The sequence below is a fragment of the Tiliqua scincoides genome, chromosome 5 (assembly GCF_035046505.1).
Source record: "Tiliqua scincoides isolate rTilSci1 chromosome 5, rTilSci1.hap2, whole genome shotgun sequence".
In the NCBI taxonomy this organism is placed as follows: Eukaryota; Metazoa; Chordata; class Lepidosauria; order Squamata; family Scincidae; genus Tiliqua; species Tiliqua scincoides.
In genome coordinates, this window is record NC_089825.1 from 129,590,243 (window position 1) to 129,613,454 (window position 23,212).

Genomic DNA, 23,212 nt, shown 5'->3' on the forward strand with positions numbered 1-23,212 from the left:
GTTTCTGTATTCCCCAGATGACAGCCACGGTGTGTCTGCTGATTCCAGCACCTTTGACGTAACTCGACCTGCCCCAAACTCCATCAAAGGACTCCGGGTTTCCCGTGCAGGACCTGAGTGAAAACTGATGCAGTTGGTGAGGAGCCCCCGCCAAGCCCAGAACCAACACCCCTCTGCACACCTGGACCTGTTCTAGCGTCTCTGAGAATTTCCAGGAAGGCAGGTAAGGGTGACATGTTTTCTTCTGCTGGGAAGGTCTGTGGGATGGGCTGTCAATCAATAAGAGTGAATGTTCAGCAGCCATCCAAGACCAAGACCCAGGATTCTCTGGGCAGAAGCCCTGCCGTTTAACCTGGCACAGAACTGAGACAAATTCATATTATCAACATACCAGGCAGAATTGGGGTTTATGAGGAAAGTGGAGGAGGAGTTTGATTTGGCTTTATTTGTGTGTGTGCGTGCGTGCACACGCGCGCACGCGTGCGCACACTCACAAAGTTTATTTATTTATTACAGGCGCAGGTAAGGTAAATGGGTTAAACTTAGGACTTGGACTACATAGGTTGTTGGCGTCCTTCAGTCTCGGAAGACTATGGTGTCACACTCTGAATGGTGGTTCTGGAACAGAGTGTCCTCTCCAGTGCGCGAAGCCTGGGTATGGTAGGTATGGAGGATAGGCTGTTACCCATGCAGCAAATCCCCCCTCTCCACGTCATGAAATGGTCCAATGGAAAGGCAGAAGCCAATACAGTTGGTTCCAGCGGCGTCGCAGGAGTTGCCAGAATGGGACTTTGTTCAGCCATGAACTGCCTCAGGGACTCCGGCTCCGGATTTTGCCTCGAGGTTGACTCCTGAAGCCTTTTCCATAACTGGATGTAGCCACAAGGCAGTGGAGGTTTGGGATCAGAGTTTTCCTTCTCTCAGATGAGCTGCCTTCCCAGGCTGACGAGTCCCATCTACCCGGTGGCTGTTTAGTCGCCTCTTATGACAAGTACAGCCAAACTATACATAGGTTACACATGAGGATATTGGCAGGGAACTGAATGGAAGTGGGTGTTTGGGGGTCCCCAGTGTGCAGGCAAGAGAATAGTGGGCTGCTTTTTTGACCCTGAATACTGGAGTATCTCCCAAAACTCCTTAGGACAGTGGTTCTCACACATTTAGCACCGAGACCCACTTTTTAGAAGGAGAATCTGTCAGGACCCTCTGGAAGTGATGTCATTACCGGAAGTGGCATCATCAAGCAGGAAATTTATCACAATCCTAGGCTGCAATCCTACCCACACTTACCAAGGAGTAAGTCCCATTGACTGTCATTGTTAAAAGAATATACCTAGTAGTTTGTTAATAATACAAGTCTGTAACATTTCCCCAAATACTGTCACATGCCATGGCTGCATCAGGTCTAATATATTAAAAATATGAATGGGGACCCACCTGAAATAGGCTCGTGACCCACCTAGTGGTTCTGACCCACACTGAGAAACACTGCCTTAGGAAGTAGAAAAGTGTGAGTAGAAGGGACTCAGGGCCCCAGACTGCAACTGAGTCAAGGAAATGGCTCTTTTGTCCTGGGACAGGTGCAGCTTTTCAAACCCTTCCATGTTGAGCTGCACCTGCCAAAATTCCGTCTTCTCTGCAATGGTTAAAGATACAGCCACTCTGCCCCCTTTGCAGCTGGTCACCCTGTGCGAAGGGGATGCTGTGTGGGGGGGGCACTGCAAGCCCTCGTGTTGGCCTCACATCTCCCAGTCCTGGTGTGTCTGGGCCAGCGACTGGCGTGCACTTACCAGTCCCTGCTGCAGCGTCCTGGGGGTGTCTGCAGGCTCCCCACATCTTCCAAAGTGAAAGCGCAGCCATTGCGCTCCACTTCCAGGGAGACACATCAGTCAGAGGTGGATGTCTGTCCCTATTCATACAAGAATTTAGCTGGGACGGGGGGGGGGGCTGACCTGCCCACATTGGCTGTGCTGTCTTACGATTGCATTGGAAGGCTTCCCGCATGGTCTGGGGCGCTGTGTGGATGCAGCACTCAGGCCATTTGTATCCCTGCCCCCCTCCAGGCCCACCACTGACAAGCGTTCCGTGTGTCAGCACTACAGATCCGAAAAATGTTATATACTTCACACTTGTGTTAACTCAGATTCTGGTGTGGTAAGCACAATGGTGGCCCTCCACCAGTGTTTTGGAGGTAGGGGTGCTCTTTGCCTAGCTCCGTCACCACCCAAGGCAGCAGGGTTGGTGCTAGACCAGCATCATGAATGTTGGGTCCCACTGTATTGGAATCACAGACCAGCTGGTGAGGAGGTAGGATGTGGTTTCAGCAGTGGCCTCTTTAAGGGTGAAGGCCTGGGCATTTCAGCAGGGAGTGTGCTGCACAGCTGCAGCCACTTGAAGGCCACAGGGCCCTCAGGCATAAAAGCACCTGATGAAGGGAGAGTTGGGTGTGGGTAGCAGAAGGAGCAAAACTTGAGGAAGGGCAGGCTGGATTATTGGACTGAGGAATTGATGGGTGAATGGACTTTGGAGACTGCTGGAACAGACTTCGGAGAAACTGGAGTTTGGTGTGTGGCTGCTGTGCCCAAGACCTGCTGTAGTGGTGGGAGGCTGCTGGCAGGAGAGAGGACCTCTGCAGGTTGAAGAGGCAATCTACCCTGGAGGTGGGGTCCAGCAGGACTGCAAGGCAGAAACAGGGTCATTTCTGTTTAAATGCCTTGGAAGGGGGGGGGGAAGGAAAGCACCAGAATCCAATTCCCTACCTTTGTGCTGTTTAACTGCACCAGTTGCAAGCTTCTCAGGGTTACAAATAGCTATAAAGACACACTTCCAGGTTTCTGGCTCCTCCATGCTCACCCCAGAATACATGAGTACACACTATTCTGCATTCAGCCACGAGGTGGGCCGAATAATGGAATCTAACGGAATAAAATTATCCCATAAGGAGCAAAGGAAGAGCAAGAAACCTGGAAGTGTGTCTTTAAAGCCCCAGGGAACACACCAGATAACAAGAGCCCTGCATCCTGGTGCCCTCCCTTGCATCTGGCGTAGCCCATTTCTAAAATCAGGAGGTTGCACATGCACATCATGGCTTGTAACCCATAATGGACTTTTTCTCCAGAAATGTGTCCAATTCCCTTTTAAAGGCATCTAGGCCCAATGCCATCATCACATCTTGTGGCAAGGAGTTCCACATACCAACTACACGCTGAGTAAAGAAATATTTTATTTTCTCAGTCCTAACTCTCCTCACAAACAATTTTAGTGGATGTCCCCTGGTCCTGGTATTATGTGAGAGGGAAAAGAGCATCTCTCTATCCACTCTATCCTTCCTGTGCATAATTTTGTATGTCTCAATCATGTCCCCCCTCAGGCACCTCTTTTCTAGGCTGAAGAGGTCCAAACACCGTAGCCTTTCCTCATAAGGAAGGTGCTCCAGCCCAGTAATCATCTTAGTCGCTCCCTTTTGCACCTTTTCCACTATGTCCTTTTTGAGATGCGGCGACCAGAACTGGACACAATACTCCAGGTGTGGCCTTACCATCGATTTGTACAACGTCATTATAATATTAGCCGTTTTGTTCTCAATACCTTTTCTAATGATCCCAAGCATAGAACTGGCCTTCTTCACTGCCGCTGCACATTGGACACTTTCCTTTCATGCTGCTGACAGAGTCATGGTTTTGCATCTCTCTCTTTGAATTGACCATTTCCAGGCCATCCACTGACTCACCCACTCTGCATGTTTGGCCCCTTCTTGCTTTTCCAGTAGTGACTCCATTAACCGGAATACCTGCAACAGACTCAGTGGGTAAAACGCAGGGATCTGCTGCCATGGAGCACTCCAAGAAACTCTTTCTTAAAGTCAAGTCAAGGGAAGCAAGAAGTCCACCTCTGCCGGTCATCATGCAAGGACACAAGAAAGTGTCCAGTGGCATAGTTAAGGATGGGCCAGGAGGTCAACTGCCCAGGGTACCACACCTTGAGGGGGTGTCAACTTGCACCTCCAATGGTGGACCTGAGGTGGAAAAGCAGTCTTCTGAGGCTTGGGAAGGCAGAGCACAAACTTTGCGATCATCAGAAGGCCTCCTGAAGGCCTTAGAAAGGCATTTCCAGTTTTTGCTGAAAACCAGAAGCGCATTTCTAAGGTCGGTCTGAGGTAGCCATTTTCAACCATTGTGCCGTGGCACACCTTGTCTGCAGGTGTGCCGCAGAAGTTTGGGGGACAGTCATATATAAGTGGAGCCAATGGGGATATGAGCCCCCCACCAGCAGCATGGTGTACCTTGTCAATTGTCAAAAACCTGATGGTGTGCCCTGACAATTTTAATGCCTTGTCAGTGTGCCGCAAGATGAAAAAGGTTGAAAAAGGTTGAAAATGGCTGGTCTGAGTTCAGGGGTGTTATGAAATTTAGGTCCCCCAAGTGCCAGGTGGTGTAGCTACATCACTGCAGGTGTCTGTTGAAGTTCAGTTTTCCGTTCTCAAGATCAGAGCAGCAAAGGACAGTGTCCCCAGCAGGCCACCAACATGACCAACCTCTGCTTTGAAGATCCAGGCCTAAGTAGGTGCAGTGGCTGAGCTCAGGCAGTGACGAAATCTCGAAGACTGAACCACTGCCAGGGACAGAAGGGTCATTTTTGCACATATCATGAGCAGTGCCAACCTCTGGGGGGTGCAGAAAGTCCCACAGATGCCTCTGCAGGGTTCCCCAAGCCTCAGAAAGCGTAAAAAAAAAAGATCAGAACCCGCTTCCGGTTTTGACACTGCAGTGACTCTCTGGGGCCAGCGGGAGGGGTTGGTTCCACTATGGCAGAGGCAATGTGCACAGGGGTCGTGGGTTGGCAATGGGCCCCTGGCTGCTGGTCCTGCTGCTAACCCTGGTTACGGATCTGGAAATCTAAGATGGGTCAGTCTGAACACCTGAAAATCAGAGCAAGGCAGGTCTGAAATGGAAAGGCAAAACAGCACTGCAGAGAGATGGCAGCTCAGGCAGGGAAGCCTCCCAAAAGCCACGTCTGCAAGTCTTCATTTACTTGTTGACTTTTTTGGCTTTACAGTCATGACCTGTGACTTTCAATTAAGTGATTTATTTACTGCTTCTTTGAACAAGATCTTCTTTGGCGCAGCAGATGTACCTTTTCCACCCTCCTTCAGACAGAGCATTCAGAAACGCACCAATTAATTCACCTGCTGTGCCCGCAGGCAGTCTTTCCTCTGCCACGTCTGTATTCTCTTTGTGTCTAAATGGAGAATGTGGAGTTGCAGGAGAGGCTGAGCCGGATCCCATTCCAGTCATGCTGATAAGCCCAGACCCCCCCCCCCCAATTACTTCCAGTGAAAGCAGCAAATGCAAAACGCAGGTTTGCCTTGCAGTTAGTGACAAAGGGCACAATCCATCAGAAGTAGGTTCCATTGTGTTCAATGGGACTAACTCCCAGGAAAGTGAGGTTAGGATTGCAGCCAAGGAAGATCTTTCATGGGGTGGGCAGGAAGACAAATCCTTGTGCCCATGTTATGTGAAATTAAACTATGGGTGCGGGAACCAAGTGCACTGGCTCAAGACAGAACTAGGGGCTGGCATGAAATGAGGAGAAAGGCTAGGCCAGTGTTTCTCCAACTGTGGGTCAGGAACCACTAGGTGGGTCACGAGCCAATTTCAGGTGGGTCCCCATTCATTTCAATATTTTATTTTTAACATAATAGACTTGATACTACCATGGCATGGGACTGCATTTGGGAAAATGTGACAGACCTGTACTTTTAACAAGCTACTACGTATGTTCTCTTAACAGTGATAGTCAATGGGACTTACTCCTGGGTAAGTGTGGGTACATAAGAACATAAGAACAGCCCCACTGGATCAGGCCATAGGCCCATCTAGTCCAGCTTCCTGTATCTGACAAAAGTCCACCAAATGCCCCAGGGAACACACCAGATAACAAGAGCCCTGCATCCTAGTGCCCTCCCTTGCATCTGGCGTAGCCCATTTCTAAAATCAGGAGGTTGCACATGCACATCATGGCTTGTAACCCATAATGGACTTTTTCTCCAGAAATGTGTCCAATTCCCTTTTAAAGGCATCTAGGCCCAATGCCATCATCATATCTTGTGGCAAGGAGTTCCACATACCAACTACACGCCGAGTAAAGAAATATTTTATTTTCTCAGTCCTAGCTCTCCTCACAAACAATTTTAGTGGATGTCCCCTGGTCCTGGTATTATGTGAGAGGGAAAAGAGCATCTCTCTATCCACTCTATCCGTCCTGTGTATAATTTTGTATGTCTCAATCATGTCCCCCCTCAGTCACCTCTTTTCACCATCATGCAAGGACACAAGAAAGTGTCCAGTGGCATAGTTAAGGATGGGCCAGGAGGTCAACTGCCCAGGGTACCACACCTTGAGGGGTGTCAACTTGCACCTCCAATGGTGGACCTGAGGTGGAAAAGCAGTCTTCGGAGGCTTGGGAAGGCAACTTTGCGATCATCAGAAGGCCTCCTGAAGGCCTTAGTAAGGCATTTCCGGTTTTTGCTGAAAACCAGAAGTGCATTTCTAAGGTCAGTTTCAACCACTGTGCCGTGGCACACCGTTGTGTCACGACTTGTCTGCAGGTGTGCCGCAGAAGTTTGGGGGACAGTCATATATTAGTGGAACCAATGGGGATATGAGTGTTCCCGAATGAACACACACACGATTCTTTGGATTTTGGAGAGGCAATCAAACAGGCGACAGGAGAATTCAAAGGACTTCTTACGTTTACTCTCGTTTGCAAACGGGACCCTCCACAAACACACACACACACGTGGAGAGACCCCGAACAATTACAATGATGCTGGTTTTATAGGGTAGACTAGGTAGGGGAGGGGGGACAAGAGAGCACGCAAAGAGAGCAAAACACATCCATGGCAAGCATAGGTAGCTTGCCAATAGCCCCATTGCAGGGCTACTTCCCATCCCCCCAAAAGTCACTGGCAGCTGCCCGGCACGCTTAGGATGCTGCAGCAGCCATTTTTGGTACCAACTGTGTGCTGAGTAGCTCAGAATCGGGCTGTGAGTGAATTACACAGCTCTTTTGGAACAGAGATCTAAGACTAGATTACAAAGCAGCATATTGCAGAAAATCCCTTAAGAAAGAGACGGAGGGCCCGATCCTGTCCAGCTGTCCAGCTCTGATGCAGTTGTGCAAACAGGGCGTGAGTTGCATCCTGCAGTTGGAGGGGCAGTCACGGAGGCCTCCTCAAGGGAAGGGAACGCTTGTTTGGGCACTAGAAAGATGGGTCAAACCCAAGCTCCAGGCACCGTGAATCAATTAATTTGAAGGTTCCTGAACGTTCTGTCCCAGGGAGTGCAGGAAAGATGCAAAGATGATCTTGTTCACATAAGCAATAATGAAATCACTTGTTTGTCATGTCTGTAAAGTCACAAGCCGTGATGGGAAAGAAAGGACATTGCAGCTTGAAAGGTATTATTCTGGCTGCTTCCCAACAATCCACGTATGTCTTATGAGAACAGGATAATAAAATCTCTGGCCCGATGGGAAGATGCAGTACAAATGGGAGTGAGGTGTGCCATTCTTTTTTACGAGTAAGACCCCCACGGGGAACCAGGAATATCCATGTGTGTTGTCCCTTTCTTTAGTTAACAGATTTGTTTGTCACTCTTATGGCCATACAGACACTCTGAACCCTTAGCAACAAAAAGAGAAAAAAATATTCTGGATCAATTAAAACCATGACTATAAAATGGACAAAAACCATCTAGGATGCAGGGCACCATTTCTCCTCAGGGGGACAGATAGAGTAGTGGCATAGCCAGAGGGGGTGCAAAGCACTCAGTTTTGAAGGGAGCCACACCGCAGTGTGCAAGGGGCCCCTCCCACTCCCCTTTGGATGCTCCCCTCCCATGTGGGGAGCAGAACAGAGGTGTGCGCCCCTTGCATACCGCAAAACATAGTGCTTTACACTCCCTCCAGCTACGCCATTGAGATGGAGGGGGGAAGACTGAAGGAGGAGCATTCAGTCATGGGACAAATATAGGAAGTCTGATGTGACACCACTCAGCACAAGTGAGATTTGGGTTGACCTGGAGAAAATCGGAATATCTCAACCAACAAAGTGCAACTTGCACAAGAATTGGCAAGTCCCATCTATAAGAAGATTTCCAAGGAGACAGGTAAGGGGGAAACTATGTCCTTTGGGGCTGCTCTCCGTGAAGCTTGGAAGTTCTTAACCATTCTTGGGAACGTACACATAGCACTTCAGATAGCTTGAGGGTCTTCATTTCCTGCTTCAGGACCTCTGAACACACTGGGAAATAGGCTCCATCAGGCACCCTAAATCTGGCAGCTCCCAAATATGTTGCTCCAGATTGCATTTGTGTCTAAGTCAGGGGTGTCAAAATCATTTCGTACCGAGGGCCAAATAGCATTCATTATGTCTGCTGAGGGCCAGAAGTGGTCATTGGGCAGGAAGTGATGTCATTAAACAGGTCAGAACCTGTAGCATTTTGGTGCTACATGAGGAGCAGCCTGAGATGCTGCGTTAACATGCTGAGATGCTGCGTTAACGAAAACATTAAAACTCAATCAGTTGGTTAAAATGGGAACATCATTACACGTTAACTAACACAACATTTTGCTTCTTTACTTAAATTGGCTAAAATACAATTGAAGGTTTCACTTTTACATATCAGAACTTTTCAAAAAATAATAACACATCATTAAACTGGTTTTCATGGGCATACAGAGTTGTTATGGCTTTGAATTCTGTTTTTTACATACTGAAATCAGATAAGTCTTTTGTAGTTCATTGGGAACTGCTGTAGTGTACAGGTTGTGATTGTGCCATGGCATTTTCAAATGTTGTTTAAAAGTTCTTTGGTTCCTTTTTCCATCATGACAAGCAATTGCTTGTGGGTTTTTTTTGAATGTCAATGTTTTTTTTAATCTTTCCATGATGCTAAAAGTGGGACTGCTTAGGCCTCCCCCTTGTCTCTTGCTGTTATGGGAGGTAATCAAGGCTTGAGGCCTTGTTGCTGGGTTGTTTGGTTTTGAGTTTTGTTTTTGTAGCTGGAAATTGGAAATTGGATTCTTTTCTTTTCAAGCCTTGGTTCTCCTGGCTGATGGAACACACGTGTTGGCTCCAAAACGTTTCTATAAAATTAAACACAATAACAACACAGCCTGCCCTAAATTCTTAATGGGGGTCTGGGCTTGTCCCTTTTTTGGGTTTCATAATTGTCTAAACATATGGGTTAGTTACTTAATTTATTGGCTAAAAGGCAATACTGTGCCTTTTTGTGGAGGGTGCTTTTCTTGAAAAATGAATCCTTTCTGCATCTAATATTAAACAAACAAACAATTACATTGTCATATCCCTCATTTTAATTCTTTTAAAAAAATTGGAAGATACACTTTGTATGTATTAGTGGGGAAAAAACATAAAACTAATTTTTCTTATGTGGGGTGCTATCTTTAAATACATATATTTCTCACTGGAAACAATTCTGTTTAATTTTATACATACATTATCGCTCTTATTTACATACTTTCAACAGTGGTATGGTACTTTTACCTTCGCTCACATGACCTCATTTATTAAAACTTACATGCTTTTGCCTTCTTTGTGAGATCTTAAACTTTGAACTTTTTGATGTAATTAAACCACCACAATTGACTTAAAATATTACTATTTGCTAATCATTTATACATATACATTAAAAAATAAAAACAACTAAATTGACTGGTATCTTTCTATACCAGATCTGGGGGATCTGATATGGTTTTCTTTAGATGGTATTCTGAAGAGGTTTGCAAACCGAAAAATTTAAACTGTCAGAGCATTTTTTTTTTCTCTTCTCTTCTGTGATTGAAAACACAGCAAGACTTTCACGGTTGTTTACAATTTCTTATCTATGTTTGGGAACACTGTGGTTTACTACTAAACTAAACAAACTGCTGGTGACTTTCGGTTTGCTTTTAATATTTAAAAACATAACTTTAAATGCTATAATGACTGCTACTAATGGGTAAAATGGTTAATAACTACAGTTTTAAAAAATATGGAATGAGAGATACTATGAAGTTTAAAATCTATCATAGTAGCTTCAACTTATGGGGAAAAAAGTTTGGGAAATTTTTTTATGGAAACTTACCAAACTTAAAATGGCTGGTGGTTGCTGTCTTAAAGGGTGTGGAATAAATAACACTAAAAAAAGATGGCTATGGTTTACTTACACGTTTTATAGCTCATCATTGGTTGTTGGTGCTTTTTATAAAATCTTTTTACTAATAATGTGGTTATGATGCTTTTTTCATCTTCAATTAAAAAATGGAACTGTTTTTTAAAGGCACTGGACCAAACTAAAAGGCCAGTGCTGTTGCTATTGTTGCAGCTTTTCTGAGCTCTTAAAGTGACTGGACTCACAGGACTCTCCTGCATTTGATGCAGGAATTAAAACTTAGGGGTTAGCCTTAAGGGCTTTTCTTACTATAAGATTTTTCTTAAGGTGATAGCTGGTTTGCTATATTTTACAAGTCTTTGGCATATACTAGTGATAATGCAATCTGTACCTATAAAAGGCACAGAATGAAGGGGAATTTATTGTTTTTTGAGGGCTTGCCTGTGGCATTGTACCACAGGGCAAATCATGGTTTTTTGTTCTGTTGAACTAATACACAAAAAAAGAGGAGGCTAACACAAAGTTGGGCTGTTAGAATTACTTTAAAGGAAAACTTGCTAATAATTTTTTTTTTTTGTCCTTCCTTTAAGGTGGTTGATGCTTATGGAGCCATACTGCATTTTGTGCAGTAGTTAAAACTATGCGCTTTAGGAGCTTCTGATGGCTAAAAATGTGGCATCACGTTTTAAATAAAACGTATGCTTGATGGTTAGGATAAGAAGCTTGTGGTTTTGCTGTGTTAAATGCTTCTTCACCTAACAGCATGTAAAAAAGCTGTTTATGGTGGGGGGTTGGTTTGAACTATTGGAATGATGTCTGTCCTGACAAAGTCAGGAGCATTGGTATGCTACATTTAACTTTTTTGGCAGGGTGGCTGCTTATTTACTATACTTTGTGAATTGGCCACACCTGGAGTATTGTGTCTAGTTCTGGTCGCCACATCTCAAAAAAAAAAAACATAGTGGAAATGGAAAAGGTGCAAAAGAGAGCAACTAAGATGATTACGGGGCTGGGGCACCTTCCTTATGAGGAATGGCTACGGCGTTTGGGCCTCTTCAATCTAGAAAAGAGATGCCTGAGGGGGGACATGATTGAAACATACAAAATTATACAGGGCATAGACAGAGTGGATAGGGAGATGCTCTTTACACTCTCACATAATACTAAAATCAGGGGACATCCACTAAAATTGAGTGTTGGGCAGGTTAGGACAAACAAAAGAAAATACTTCTTTACTCAGTGTGTGGTTGGTCTGTGGAACTCTTTGCCACAGGATGTGGTGCTGGCGTCTAGACTAGACGCCTTTAAAAGGGGATTGGACAAGTTTCTGGAAAAAAATCCATTACGGGGTACAAGCCATGATGTCTATGCGCAACCTCCTGATTTTAAAAATGAGTTATGTCAGAATGCCAGATGCAAGGGAGGGCACCAGGATGAGGTCTTTTGTTATCTGGTGTGCTCCCTGGGGCATTTGGTGGGCCGCTGTGAGATACAGGAAGCTGGACTAGATGGGCCTATGGCCTGATCCAGTGGGGCTGATCTTATGTTTTTAAGTACAATCTGTACTTTTTGTGGCACAAAATGAGGAGGAGTTTACTATTTTTTAAGGACTGGCTTATTTTATTAAAGCAAGCTCCTAATTTTTGGGAATATCTGTTTGTGCTATTTGATTTAAAATTGAGGGCTTGCTCCATAATTAAATGGCTGCAAGGCTTGATTTACCTATTATTAACACAAGATGGGGTTATTTTACATCATAAAAATTAAATTTGGATTTGGGAGGCCAAATTAACGTGGTTCCATGGGTTGAATTCGTTTGTTTACTTCAAGAAGTTTATACAAGTGTCTCCATTTTCTAAATGTCTTTTCTTATGATGAATATTGATATATTCTATGGACTAATGAAAAGAACAATATGTTTGACTTATAATTGTTCTTAAATTAATGTGTGCAATGCCTCCAATTTTTCTTTAGACAGAGGCTATTGCTTTACCTAAACTGGGCTACCTGGTAGCCAGGTAAGTGGCAGGACATTGCCTGTGGAATTGTGCCACATGGCAAATTATAGTTTTTATTCTAACAGAATAAATACACAAGGAGGATTATGGATAGCTTAAGAGTTTCTTTTGTTCTGTTTGCAAAGCACCACGTTTAAAGGTGCTTCTCTCGGAATACCGAGGGCATTGTTTTTGTTGTTCTTGTGGAAGTCTAGTTTTGGCTTTGCTGTGTGTTACCTATGCTTGCTTACTATGGAGTTCTTTTCTTACTAAGTTGGTACAAAGGGGGGAAAAATACAAGCTAACAAAAAGGGTTTTTTAAAGAGCACTTGGAGGAACACAGATTAGTGCTTTTAAGAGTTAATCTCTTGCTCTGTGGCTTGGGCTAAAGAGCAGTTTCTGGTAAGAGGATCAATGTATTACTGTTTATTTCCTCTAACTGCTTTACCACTGCAGAGTGAAAGTTTGGATGGTAAATTAAGTCCGTGACCTCTTAGAAGGAAACAAGGTGCTAAGCTTTGCTAAAGAGAAAAAAATAGATCATTGCTGTGGTTTTGATAAGCTTATACTTACTTATCAATGCTATACTTACCTAGATAGTTGAGCTCTGTAATCCGTGCCGGGTGGATAAGCTAGTTGTTGTTGTGGCCCCTCTTTCAGGGTCAGACGCAGCAATGAATGAGGAGCAACCCAAAAAACAGGTTACTTGATTTTGTCGTGGCCCCTCTTTCAGGGTCAGACGCATGTGGAGCAACCCAGAAAACAGGTTACTTGATTTAGAAAAAAGTAAAGCAGCTTGTCTGCTATACTTGGCTGGCCCACGTCTGGGCACCCAGTATAGCCACAATAGTGTTAAGAAGCAACCTGACCTCAAAAGTCAGGATGCTTATAAAAGCAAGTGCAGTGAAAAATCAGAGAGGCAGCCACTAAAAGTTGTAATGCAAGGCTGCTTAAAAGGCACACAAGGGGTACCTTGTTGCCTGAGGGAGAGTGCTAAGACAGAAGCACTCTAAGGGATTGAAAATCATAACTGGAGCAAGTCAAGGCAATGAGTTCGGGGCAGAGGACAGGCCGTTTGATCAAGACCACCTGGCTCTACTGTACCTGCTCATTGCAGAAAGTCTCTGCCTGCTGCGCCAAATGTAGCAGTAATGTCACCTGGAGCAGCCCGAGACCCCGGAAGTCAAGGACTGCTTGATGTGGCACAGAAGCCAGAGCAAGAAAGGATCCCCATTTGCTGTGCTAGATGTAGCAGCGAATGGGGAACAACAAAGAAAGTCAGGCTGCTAGAAATAAGAAAAAGCAAGGGTTCCTATGCCAGGGCACCAGAAGTCCCTGTGCTAGGGCTAGAAGTTGAAGAGGGTCCCTGTTCCAGGGCGCCAGATGTAGCACCTGGTCCCTGTTCCGGGAGCCGGATGTAGCATTTTGCAGAGAGTCTCTGTCCTAGGACCAGAAGTCTCTGTCCCAGGATTAAAGGTCCCTGTTCGGGCGCCAGATGTACCATTTTGGTGCTACATGAGGAGCAGCCTGAGATGCTGCGTTGGTGTGGCAGAAAAGCCATGGCAAGAATTAGAAAACAGACACAGGTTTCAGAGAGGTTGAAAGTGCTGGAAGCAGGAGCAGGAATGAAACCAAGGGAGAAGTGAAGTGCTGTCTCCCAGCTCCTGACCCAGCTTTTTATTAAGTCTCAAAACACATGATATAAGGTTACATAGTTGGGGAATTTCCACAAAGATGCTACCTTGCTTCATACCAGCTAGTTCTAGCTTAACCACAAACACATTCCTAGATAAGATTCTCCTTAACATCCTGTGTTTACAGGCTCTGGGCAAAGACCCTCAGCGTATCATCAAGGCCAAGAGTGTGCTCTTGTTCAGACGCAGGTGTGCCTGAGTCATTATTGCCAAATACTGCGAAGACATCTTAAACTTTAGTGCCTGTGCATGTATATTTACTACAAGAACCAAAAATAAGCACTTTTTCCTCACTTAGGAATTCATTAGCTGCAAATGACAGAAGAGAAAGTATGGAAATCTCGATCATATTTCAAGATACGGGAGAGCCCAATTTTCATGTGGGCTGCCCTTTCAGCAGTCATACCTCAGCACTGCTCAGCAACTGAGAGCCTAAGGGCCAGATAAAAAGGTTCCACAGGCCACATACGGCCCCCAGGCCTTATGTTTGACACCCCGGTTTAAGTGGTATAGCTTTAGCATTCCCAGGTTCGCCACGTGACTGAATGTGCCTTCATCACAACCCAGCCTCCTTCAGTCCCCTCGTATAAGAAACTAGGCTAGACCCTTTGCTATCTAGTTTTCCTTGTGGGGGTAATCTTTGCATGGAGGGGCAATAAGCTCTAGCGGTCTCCCACCACCCACAATGGCTTCTTTGGCTTTTATAAGCAGTGTTTGGATTGTTCCTGGTTTCCTCTTATTTTTATTACAAAGAAGAAGAAAGTTCAGAAAGCCCCATTGTCTCACTCCACATTTGGGTGACTAAAAGTCCTGCCCACCACTGCCAAAATCCCTTTCGCTTCCCCACTAGGCCACCAAAGCATGCCCTCCTTCTCACAGACTGCACATGGAGGCTATAAGCAGGGATGGGTACTTGAGTCCTGATTACTTTTCTCAAGTCCTGAAAACATGTGTTTTTCTGCGACTCTTATCAACTTCAGTCACCAATGTCACTGCTCTGGTTGTGACTCGTGGCAGTGACTTGGAAAATAGTCGCGATTGTAAGTGCTCGAGTCACGTAGTCTTGTGATTTTTGTGCCTGCGACTCGGTTTTGTGCCTGTGTGTGCTTGCTTGCTTTTCCCTGAGAGTGGAACGCTGACCTGGATATCACCAGACACCTGCTTGCTTGCTTCAGTGATGGCCGGCAGAGGTGGACTTGTTGCTCCCCTTGATTCTGCTGTGAGAAAGAGTCTCTTGGAGTGCTCCAAGGTAGCGGATCCCTCTGGGGTTACCCAGTAGGGCCTGTTGCAGGTATTCTGATTAATGGGATCACTACCGGAAAAGCAAGCAGGAGGCCAAAAGGCAGGATGGGTGAGCCCGTGGAGGGGCTGGCAGTGGTCAATTCGAAGAGAGACACTCAAGACCATGGAGCTGTAAGCAGAATGAAAGGAGAGAATGAGGATGGGCGGCCTTGGGCCTGACAAGGTTTTCTGTATTCTCCAGATGACAGCCACGGTGTGTCTGCTGATTCCAGCACCTTTGACTTAACTCGACCTGCCCCAAACTCCATCAAAGGAATCCGGTTCTCCCGTGCAGGACCTGAGTGAAAACAGATGCAGATGGTGAGGAGCCCCAGCCAAGCCCAGAAGCAACACCCCTCTGCACACCTGGACCTGTTCTAGCATCTCTGAGAATTTCCAGGAAGGCAGGTAAGGGTGACAGGTTTTCTTCTGCTGGGAAGGTCTGTGGGATGGGCTGTCAATCAATAAGAGTGAACGTTCAGCAGCCATCCAAGACCAAGACCCAGGATTCTCTGGGCAGAAGCCCTGACATTTAACCTGGCACAGAACCAATACAAATTCACATTATCAACATACCAGGCAGAATTGGGGTTTATGAGGAAAGTTGAGGAGGAGTTTGATTTGGCTTTAAAAGAGCATTTCAGTCCCTATTTCTGAATGAAAACCAGGCTGGAGTGGAGCCAACTCTCACCTTTCCCAGGTGCCCCTGTCCACCTGAGAGAGGGAAACTACTGGGGGAAACAGGAGGACTCTGGGAATCCCTCCTGCAGCTTCCGTGGACCGAATCCCCCTCATGGGGAATACGTTCTGTCCCTAAATGTGTGTGGAGAGTCCATCACTGAGCTCTGCTGTCCTGCATAACCCCCTCAGGATCATTGATGGCAGTTGCCCCTCCTTTGTGTGGGGAAAATATGCAGGCGTGACACAGAAGTTTGGAGCACAACAGTTGAAAAATGCTGAAAAACTCATCTGGGTTCTGTGGCTCAGTTTCTGGGGCGACTCTCTTAGCAAGAACTTGTTGCTTTCTCTGCTGTGGTGGGGAAGAGGGACAGACCTGCAGTGGACCTCCCCAGCCCCACGCCCTGGGCAGATGTTTCTGCTGGACTCACACCACTTGGATTCTCAGAGAGGCACTGAAACCCTGGCAGGGGTTCAATCAGATCCCACTGTATTTCGTTTGCAAGCGGGGCTCACTTCTCACTGAAATGAGCAAAGACTTCAGGCTTTTACTTGGCATATGTACTCTTTGAGCTTGCTGGAGGAAGGAGGGGCGGTGCAAGGGGAGGGGGAGGGGAGGAGAGGGGAGGGGAGGAAACAGAAGAGGGACATGACAGGGGAGATGAGGAAAACAGGATGGATGGGAGGGGGAGGAGAGAGGCGGATTGGCACTAACTGGGTGCCAGCAGTTCATCAATAGGACAACCCTCAGCACGTTCCAGCAGGCTCAGCGTGCGTTCTGCTTGCATATGTGCTCTAGATTGGCTTTTGTTTGCCGTCATTTGGCCTTCTTCGTTTCTTAATGTTCTTTGCCCTTCCCCCGAGACTCAAACAGACCAGAACATCCTGTGAATTCTCTGGAGGCTCAAGATGGCCAGATCATCTTATATATTTTATGTTGTCGAATACAGCCTTGAATTGGGCCGGGGTCCTGAGCTGGAGACCCGAAATCCCGAGGCTCTGGACCCCTGACCATCTGTATACACAAAGGCCTGCGATGGCCCCTCCCCTTGAACTGTTGCCACCCCCTGTGCGAAAATCCACCCCCCCCCCACTCACCTGAGGCTCACAGAGCCTCACGCAACCCGGGGCTATCAACTCTGCTTCTGGGAAACCTCAGAGAGGCTCGCATGGCTCAGAGTTTGATTTGGCTTTGAAAGAGCATTTCAGTTCCTATTTCTGAATGAAAACGAGGCTGGAGTAGAGCCGACTCGCACCTTTCCCCAGGTGCCCCTGTCCACCTGAGAGAGGGAAACTACTGGGAAAAACAGGAGACTCTGGGAATCCTTCCTTATGAGGAAAGGCTATGGCATTTGGGCCTCTTCAGCCTAGAAAAGAGCTGCCTGAGGGGGGATGTGATTGAGACATACGAAATTATGCACGGGAAGGATAGAGTGGATAGAGAGATGCTCTTTTCCCTCTCACATAACACCAGAACCAGGGGATACACCAGAACCAGGGGATATCTACTAAAATCAATTGTGGGAAGAGTTAAAACAGAGAAAATAAAATATTTCTTTACTCGGAGTGCAGTTGGTCTGTGGAACTCCTTGCCACAAGATGTGGTGATGGCATTGGGCCTAGAGGCCTTTAAAGGGAATTGGACACTTTTCTGGAGAAAAAGTCCATTGTTATCTGGTGTGCTCCCTGGGGCATTTGGTGGGCTGCTGTGAGATACAGGAAGCTGGACTAGATGGGTCTATGGCCTGATCCAGTGGGGCTGTTCTGATGTTCTTATGTATGGTGTGTCCCCTGATTCCAGCACCTTTGACTTCAAAGGGTTCTGGTTTTCCCGCATGGTACTTGACCGGGAATTGATGCAGTGGGTGAGGACCCCCAGCTAAGGCCAGAATAAACACCCCACTGCACACGTGAACCTGTTCTAGCGTCTGAGAATCTTCGGGATGGCAGGTACAGAGTGAAATTTTTTTTTTGCTGATAGAGTTAAGCATTTTGATTGCTCAAACCAACTAGACGGCCAAGAAGCTTTTGGCATTGTCTTGCCAGGCTCTCTGGGTGGCGCCACGTAGGCAATTGCTGGCCGGTACCCACCCAAATCTCTCCAGGAACGCTATATAGTGCCTCGGTTGCTGGGCTCAGACAACCCTGTGGAATCCACCATGCTTTCCACCACCTTCCTCCTACTTGTGGGGCTCTTTGCTCTGGGGCTAAGCCTGCCTCTTCCTCCTGACCAGCGAGATGCAGGTGAGTGTCGCTTTCCAGCCCTCCTTTGGGCCTCACATTTAGATCCATTTTCCCTCTTAGGGCCATCTACGTATTATTACCATGAAACACTGTGGATGGGGCAGGTCCCAGGGGCTTCACCTGGCTTGCTTATCCACAGATAAATGAACAGTGTCAAGGGACAGCCAAGGGCTCCAAGCACCTGCTTGCTTCTTTCGGCTGGTCCACAGGTGTGGAGTTCTTGCTTTTAACTCTACTATCAAAAGCATCTTTTTTCCAAGGATGTGAGCTCCTGAAATAGCAGAGAACATGGGACATACAGAGCAAGGACAAATTGGAGTGTTTCCTGCTTCATAGTGACAGAAAGATTTTGGTGCACTGATTGATGCACTGCAGAAACAGTCAAAGGTCTTTAGAGGGTTTGGAAGCTTTATTGATAGCTGATAGATGAATTCCAAGCCAATTGCATAGACCAAATACATGTTGGCTTCTTATCTTCTATCCTTCCAACATCTATTTTGTACATTTTCATATGTTTTTGCCAATCTACTTAGAGTCAAATATCATCTCAACATGATTTTATAAAAATTATCTTTAAGGTTTACATTCAAAGTAAATGTCAGTCTTTCAATCCACAGACTCTGTTCCTCTTGTATCTTAACAAGAATTGTCCATCAGAGTCTCCTCCTCCTGATGTTAATCCTGTTACACATCTTCTGACCTTCCCTCTTGTCCTCCTAAGTCCTTCTTGAATTTCTGCATAAAATCTCTTGCCTTTTGAACTGTATCCAGCCAGTAGATTCTTTGTTGAAATCTGAAAATCAAACCCTCCAGCTTTCCCCATCTAAACATAATTTCTTTTTCAGCTCTTCTGTCAAAAATACATAATCCTTCTACGGGCCTGATTCTATTCAATTTTCCAGCACCAGTGCAGCTGCAATGCAGCCCTAAGGTAAGGGAACAAATGTTCCCAGACCTTGAGGAGGCCTCTTTGACTGCCTCCCTACCAAAGGATGTAGTGTTTGCTCCATTGGCTCAGCTGCACTGGCCCTGGAAAATCGGATAGGATTTGGCCCTAAGAGGGATCTCCTTCAAGATTATAACATGTCCTTGAGGACGTATTATTGAGGACAACATCCTTCAGTCTGCAGACTTGTTTTTGCATGTTTTTGTAACACCTTATCTCCCAGTTTCTTCCTACTAAAATGGATCAGAATGTCTCTAGCAGCTTTATGTAGTGTGGCAAATCTTGTATTAACTCTAAACCAGGTCAACTTCTGAATCAATGATTTGTTCATCTGTTCGCAAATACTGAGCTAGAACCTCTACCATTTGCTGTCTCCAATCTTCTCCAGCTCCTCCAAAATTCTCTGGTACAGCTCTGAATCTCAATATCTTTTCTTTATTTGCTTGCTCCATTACAGATATCATATCCAATGTTTTCTCATGTTCCAAACTAAGGACTTCCATTCTACAATCAGAGACTCTTGTTTGATATATTTGATGGATTCTTCCAGCCGAACCATGTCCTTTCTCAATTCCAATTTCAGGTCTTTAAGCTCTTGTTCAACTGAGTGTATTTTTAATTCAATTTTAAACTGAAACTGCTGAAACATGTTCCAAAAATTCCACACTTAAATTTTCTCTTTGGAGTCTGTATTGGTGATCTTGACTGTTTTGGTTTTTCTTTTGCTTGCTCCATAGTATTGGCTCTTCCGCGTGTTGTCATATTGATATCCTCCCAGTTAGGAGAGCTTATACTGAAATAAGAGTGGAGTTCTGTGTATCTCTCTCAAACAGGAGAAAAAAAAAATTCCAAATGTAGTTCCACTTTTCACCAGCAGATGTCACTTTCTATTGAATTCTTTTTTTATAATACTTTTTAATTTTATTAAAAACAAACACAAAACAGATACACACATAAAAAATTTTTTTAAAAAAAGCACATTACAAATTGTATGGCAAATGTAGAGATCTCAAACAAAATTTCTTATTCTACTACAAAATCATACAAAAATTATCAAACTTTAAGAATTGATACCTATTATAAAATACCTTTTCCACACAAGTAGAAAAATAAAAAAAAAACATAAAAGTTAACTCCTATCTACTCATCAAATCCATAGATCACTTTGCCCACTTTCCCCTCAACGTGCAGGAAGTCTATGAATGGTCTTTTACTAACTTACCTTTAAGAAAAATCGTAAGTTTTTTCCATTTCTGCCAAATCCAATACCTTTAACCACCACTCTTCCAATATGGGTATCTCTGGAACTTTCCAGTATTTGGGATACAATTTTCTTGCAGCGGTTGTCATATATAAAAACATAGTTTCATAGTCTTTCTGAATTGAGTCATCCAGTATTCCCAACAAAAAAGCTTCTGGTTTCATTTGTAAATTTACAAATAACAATAACAAATTTACAAATTTACAAATTTCAATAACAACTGCATTTGCTGGTGTATCAAAGTCAAATACCATCTATACATCATCTTATAAAAATTCTCTTTAAGGTTTACTTTCAAAGTCAATTTCAATCTTTTAACCCACAAGCTCTCCCATTGCTCCATGGCTATCTCATGACCAACATGACTTGCCCATTGTAACATATACTCCTTAACCTGATCCTCTTCTGTCTCCTATTTTAACAATAACATGTGCTGCATCCTGCAGTTGGGTGGCACTCACGGAGGTCTCTTCAAAGTAAGGGAATGTTTGTTCCCTGACCTCAAAGCTGCATTGCCTTATGTCAGTGCTGGAAAGTGTTGGTATGCTCAACTCTTGCTCAAAACATTTGTAAATACCTTTCAGTTGAATTCAATTCAATTGAATTCAATTGAATTCAACCAGTTTGAGCACTCTATGAGTTATAACACTCTATGGTTTATAATGGAGTTCTTGCGTTCTAATGTTCGTAAGCTATGACGTATAAAAGTAAAATATAAACATCCCAGATATTGTAATCATTAAAGTCAATAAAAAGTCATTAATCAATATAAAAACATCCTAATGAAGTACTTGGAGACCATTTGGCCGTTAGAAGCTTTCAAAACACATCTCTTCATCGGTCCGCTTGCAACACACACTCCCCTGATTTCATTCCTTCCCAGTTCTAGGAGAGCTGTAGGTCATCTCTTGTTTTCCCTTTAATCCAGGGAAGTCCTCGGCTGCAAGCTGTCAACAGTAGCCGGTTTCAGTCCCCTGGTGCTTTCCAGGCAGGAACGTTTAGCCTGCCGTGTTGACTCCCCCACGTGACCTCCTCCTATCCTGCATTCTCCAGGCTCCAATTTCAGTTTTCCCCCAAATTTGAGAGGAGAATTACAGCCCAATCCTGAGCTGCCCGGGGTGCGGGGTTGCAGCAGCGCTGAAAATAGCTGCTGGGCAGCTGCCGCCGGCTCCTTGGAGAAGGGGACTTTCATCCCCTTCCCCCGGTTAAGGCGAGTAGCCCCACAATGGGGCTACTCAATTCACCACCAATGAAAAGGTTGGCGGTGAATCAAGAGCCTCTGTGTCAGGCAGTGACCCCAATGTGCTGGCTCTGAATCCAGTGGAGCAAAGGTCCACCAGACCTGCCTCTCCCCGCCCCACTCCCTCCCCTCAGAACGCCTTCTCTCTGTGGTCTCCCTGCCCTCTGCCTGCCTCCCCCTGGAACGCCTCCTCCCGCCGCCCCCCACATCCCTACCTACCTCTCTGCTGCTCCGCAGTCCATGCGACTGCCGAGTGGTGGAGCTACAGCAGCCACCGGGTACTAACCCAGCACCAGCTACTCCTGGGCTACCATCGATGCTCGCTCAGTGGTAGGGCCCGCAAATGTGTCTTGTGGCACATTTGTGAGAGAGTGCACCGGCAGCAAGCCGGTGCGCACTGTTCAGGATTGGGCTGAAAAATTAACCATTTAGGATCTCACTTTAAGCTCCTTCCAGCAATAGGATCCTGACTGCAAAAGGAGGAAGGTGACCAACAGGTGAGCCAAAGTGATCCAGGCAGGGAGTCTGAGCTGGCTCGGCTAGAGGGCTGGGTCCAGGGCCTCTGAGATGAATTTTCTTACGGGGGGCTAAGTTTCTTTTGGGCTCCTTCCGAAGGGGGAAGGGGCAATGGGAGCAGGCAGAACAGGGGGCAAAATAGGGCAGGGGGAGGGTGCTGACAGCCGGAATAGTCTTTGGAGCCCAGGTCCATCAGGCTTCTAGATGCAGAGTCCAGGTCTACCCAACCATGCGGCTCTGGCAGTTGGAGAAAGTAAAATGGAAACCCAAACACACTCTTTTTTTTTTATAATGCTTTATTTATTTATTACAGATACAGGTAAGGAAAATTGGATAGACTTAGGGCTAGGACTACATAGGTTACACACAAGGGTGGTGGCCATCGATTACAACAAACATTACTCCAAACGAAATTAATAATCAATACAAAAATTATCATTTTCATTAACCCAACTGGTTAATACTTTAACATTCCATATTTTTCCTCTAACCTTATCTATCCCATCATAAAAAAACACTTCAGACTTTTACTTATACACTCTTCTTACCACTAAACTAGTCTCTTATCTGATTCTCTTATCTGATTCTTAATTTCTAATATCTTATCTGATCTTAATTTAAGATCCGATTCTTAATTTCTAATATCACATCTAAAAACAAATATCTCCAATTACACTGGTACTATATTTTGCTTATCCACCACATATTTATTAACCCAAAATACAGGTTTAATATTTTTTCCAAAATAAATTGACATCTATAATTTATTTTATTTACCTTCTCTTTTATAAAATAACCCTTTTATTTATCTTAATACCACTTTAATTTACACAATACTTATATTCCAAATTTACAGTTCCATCTAATTTATTTCATATGTTTACCACTTTAATCTTCACAATACTTATATTCCAAATTCCCTTTTCATCCACTTTAATTTAATCTAATTAATAAAATATTTATCTTAATACCACTTAATTTCCACAATATTTATATTTCAAATTTTCATTTACATCTATATTAATTTAATATAATTTTAAAAAAAATTCTACTTATTACTCAACCATTTTGAGTTTACTTTGTACTCTATCTTATTGGTGTTCCTTCTTAGTCCTCCAACTGGTTCTTCCACTTCTTCTTTTTCTTCTTTTTCTTCTTAAGCCCCCCCCCCGTTTTTTCT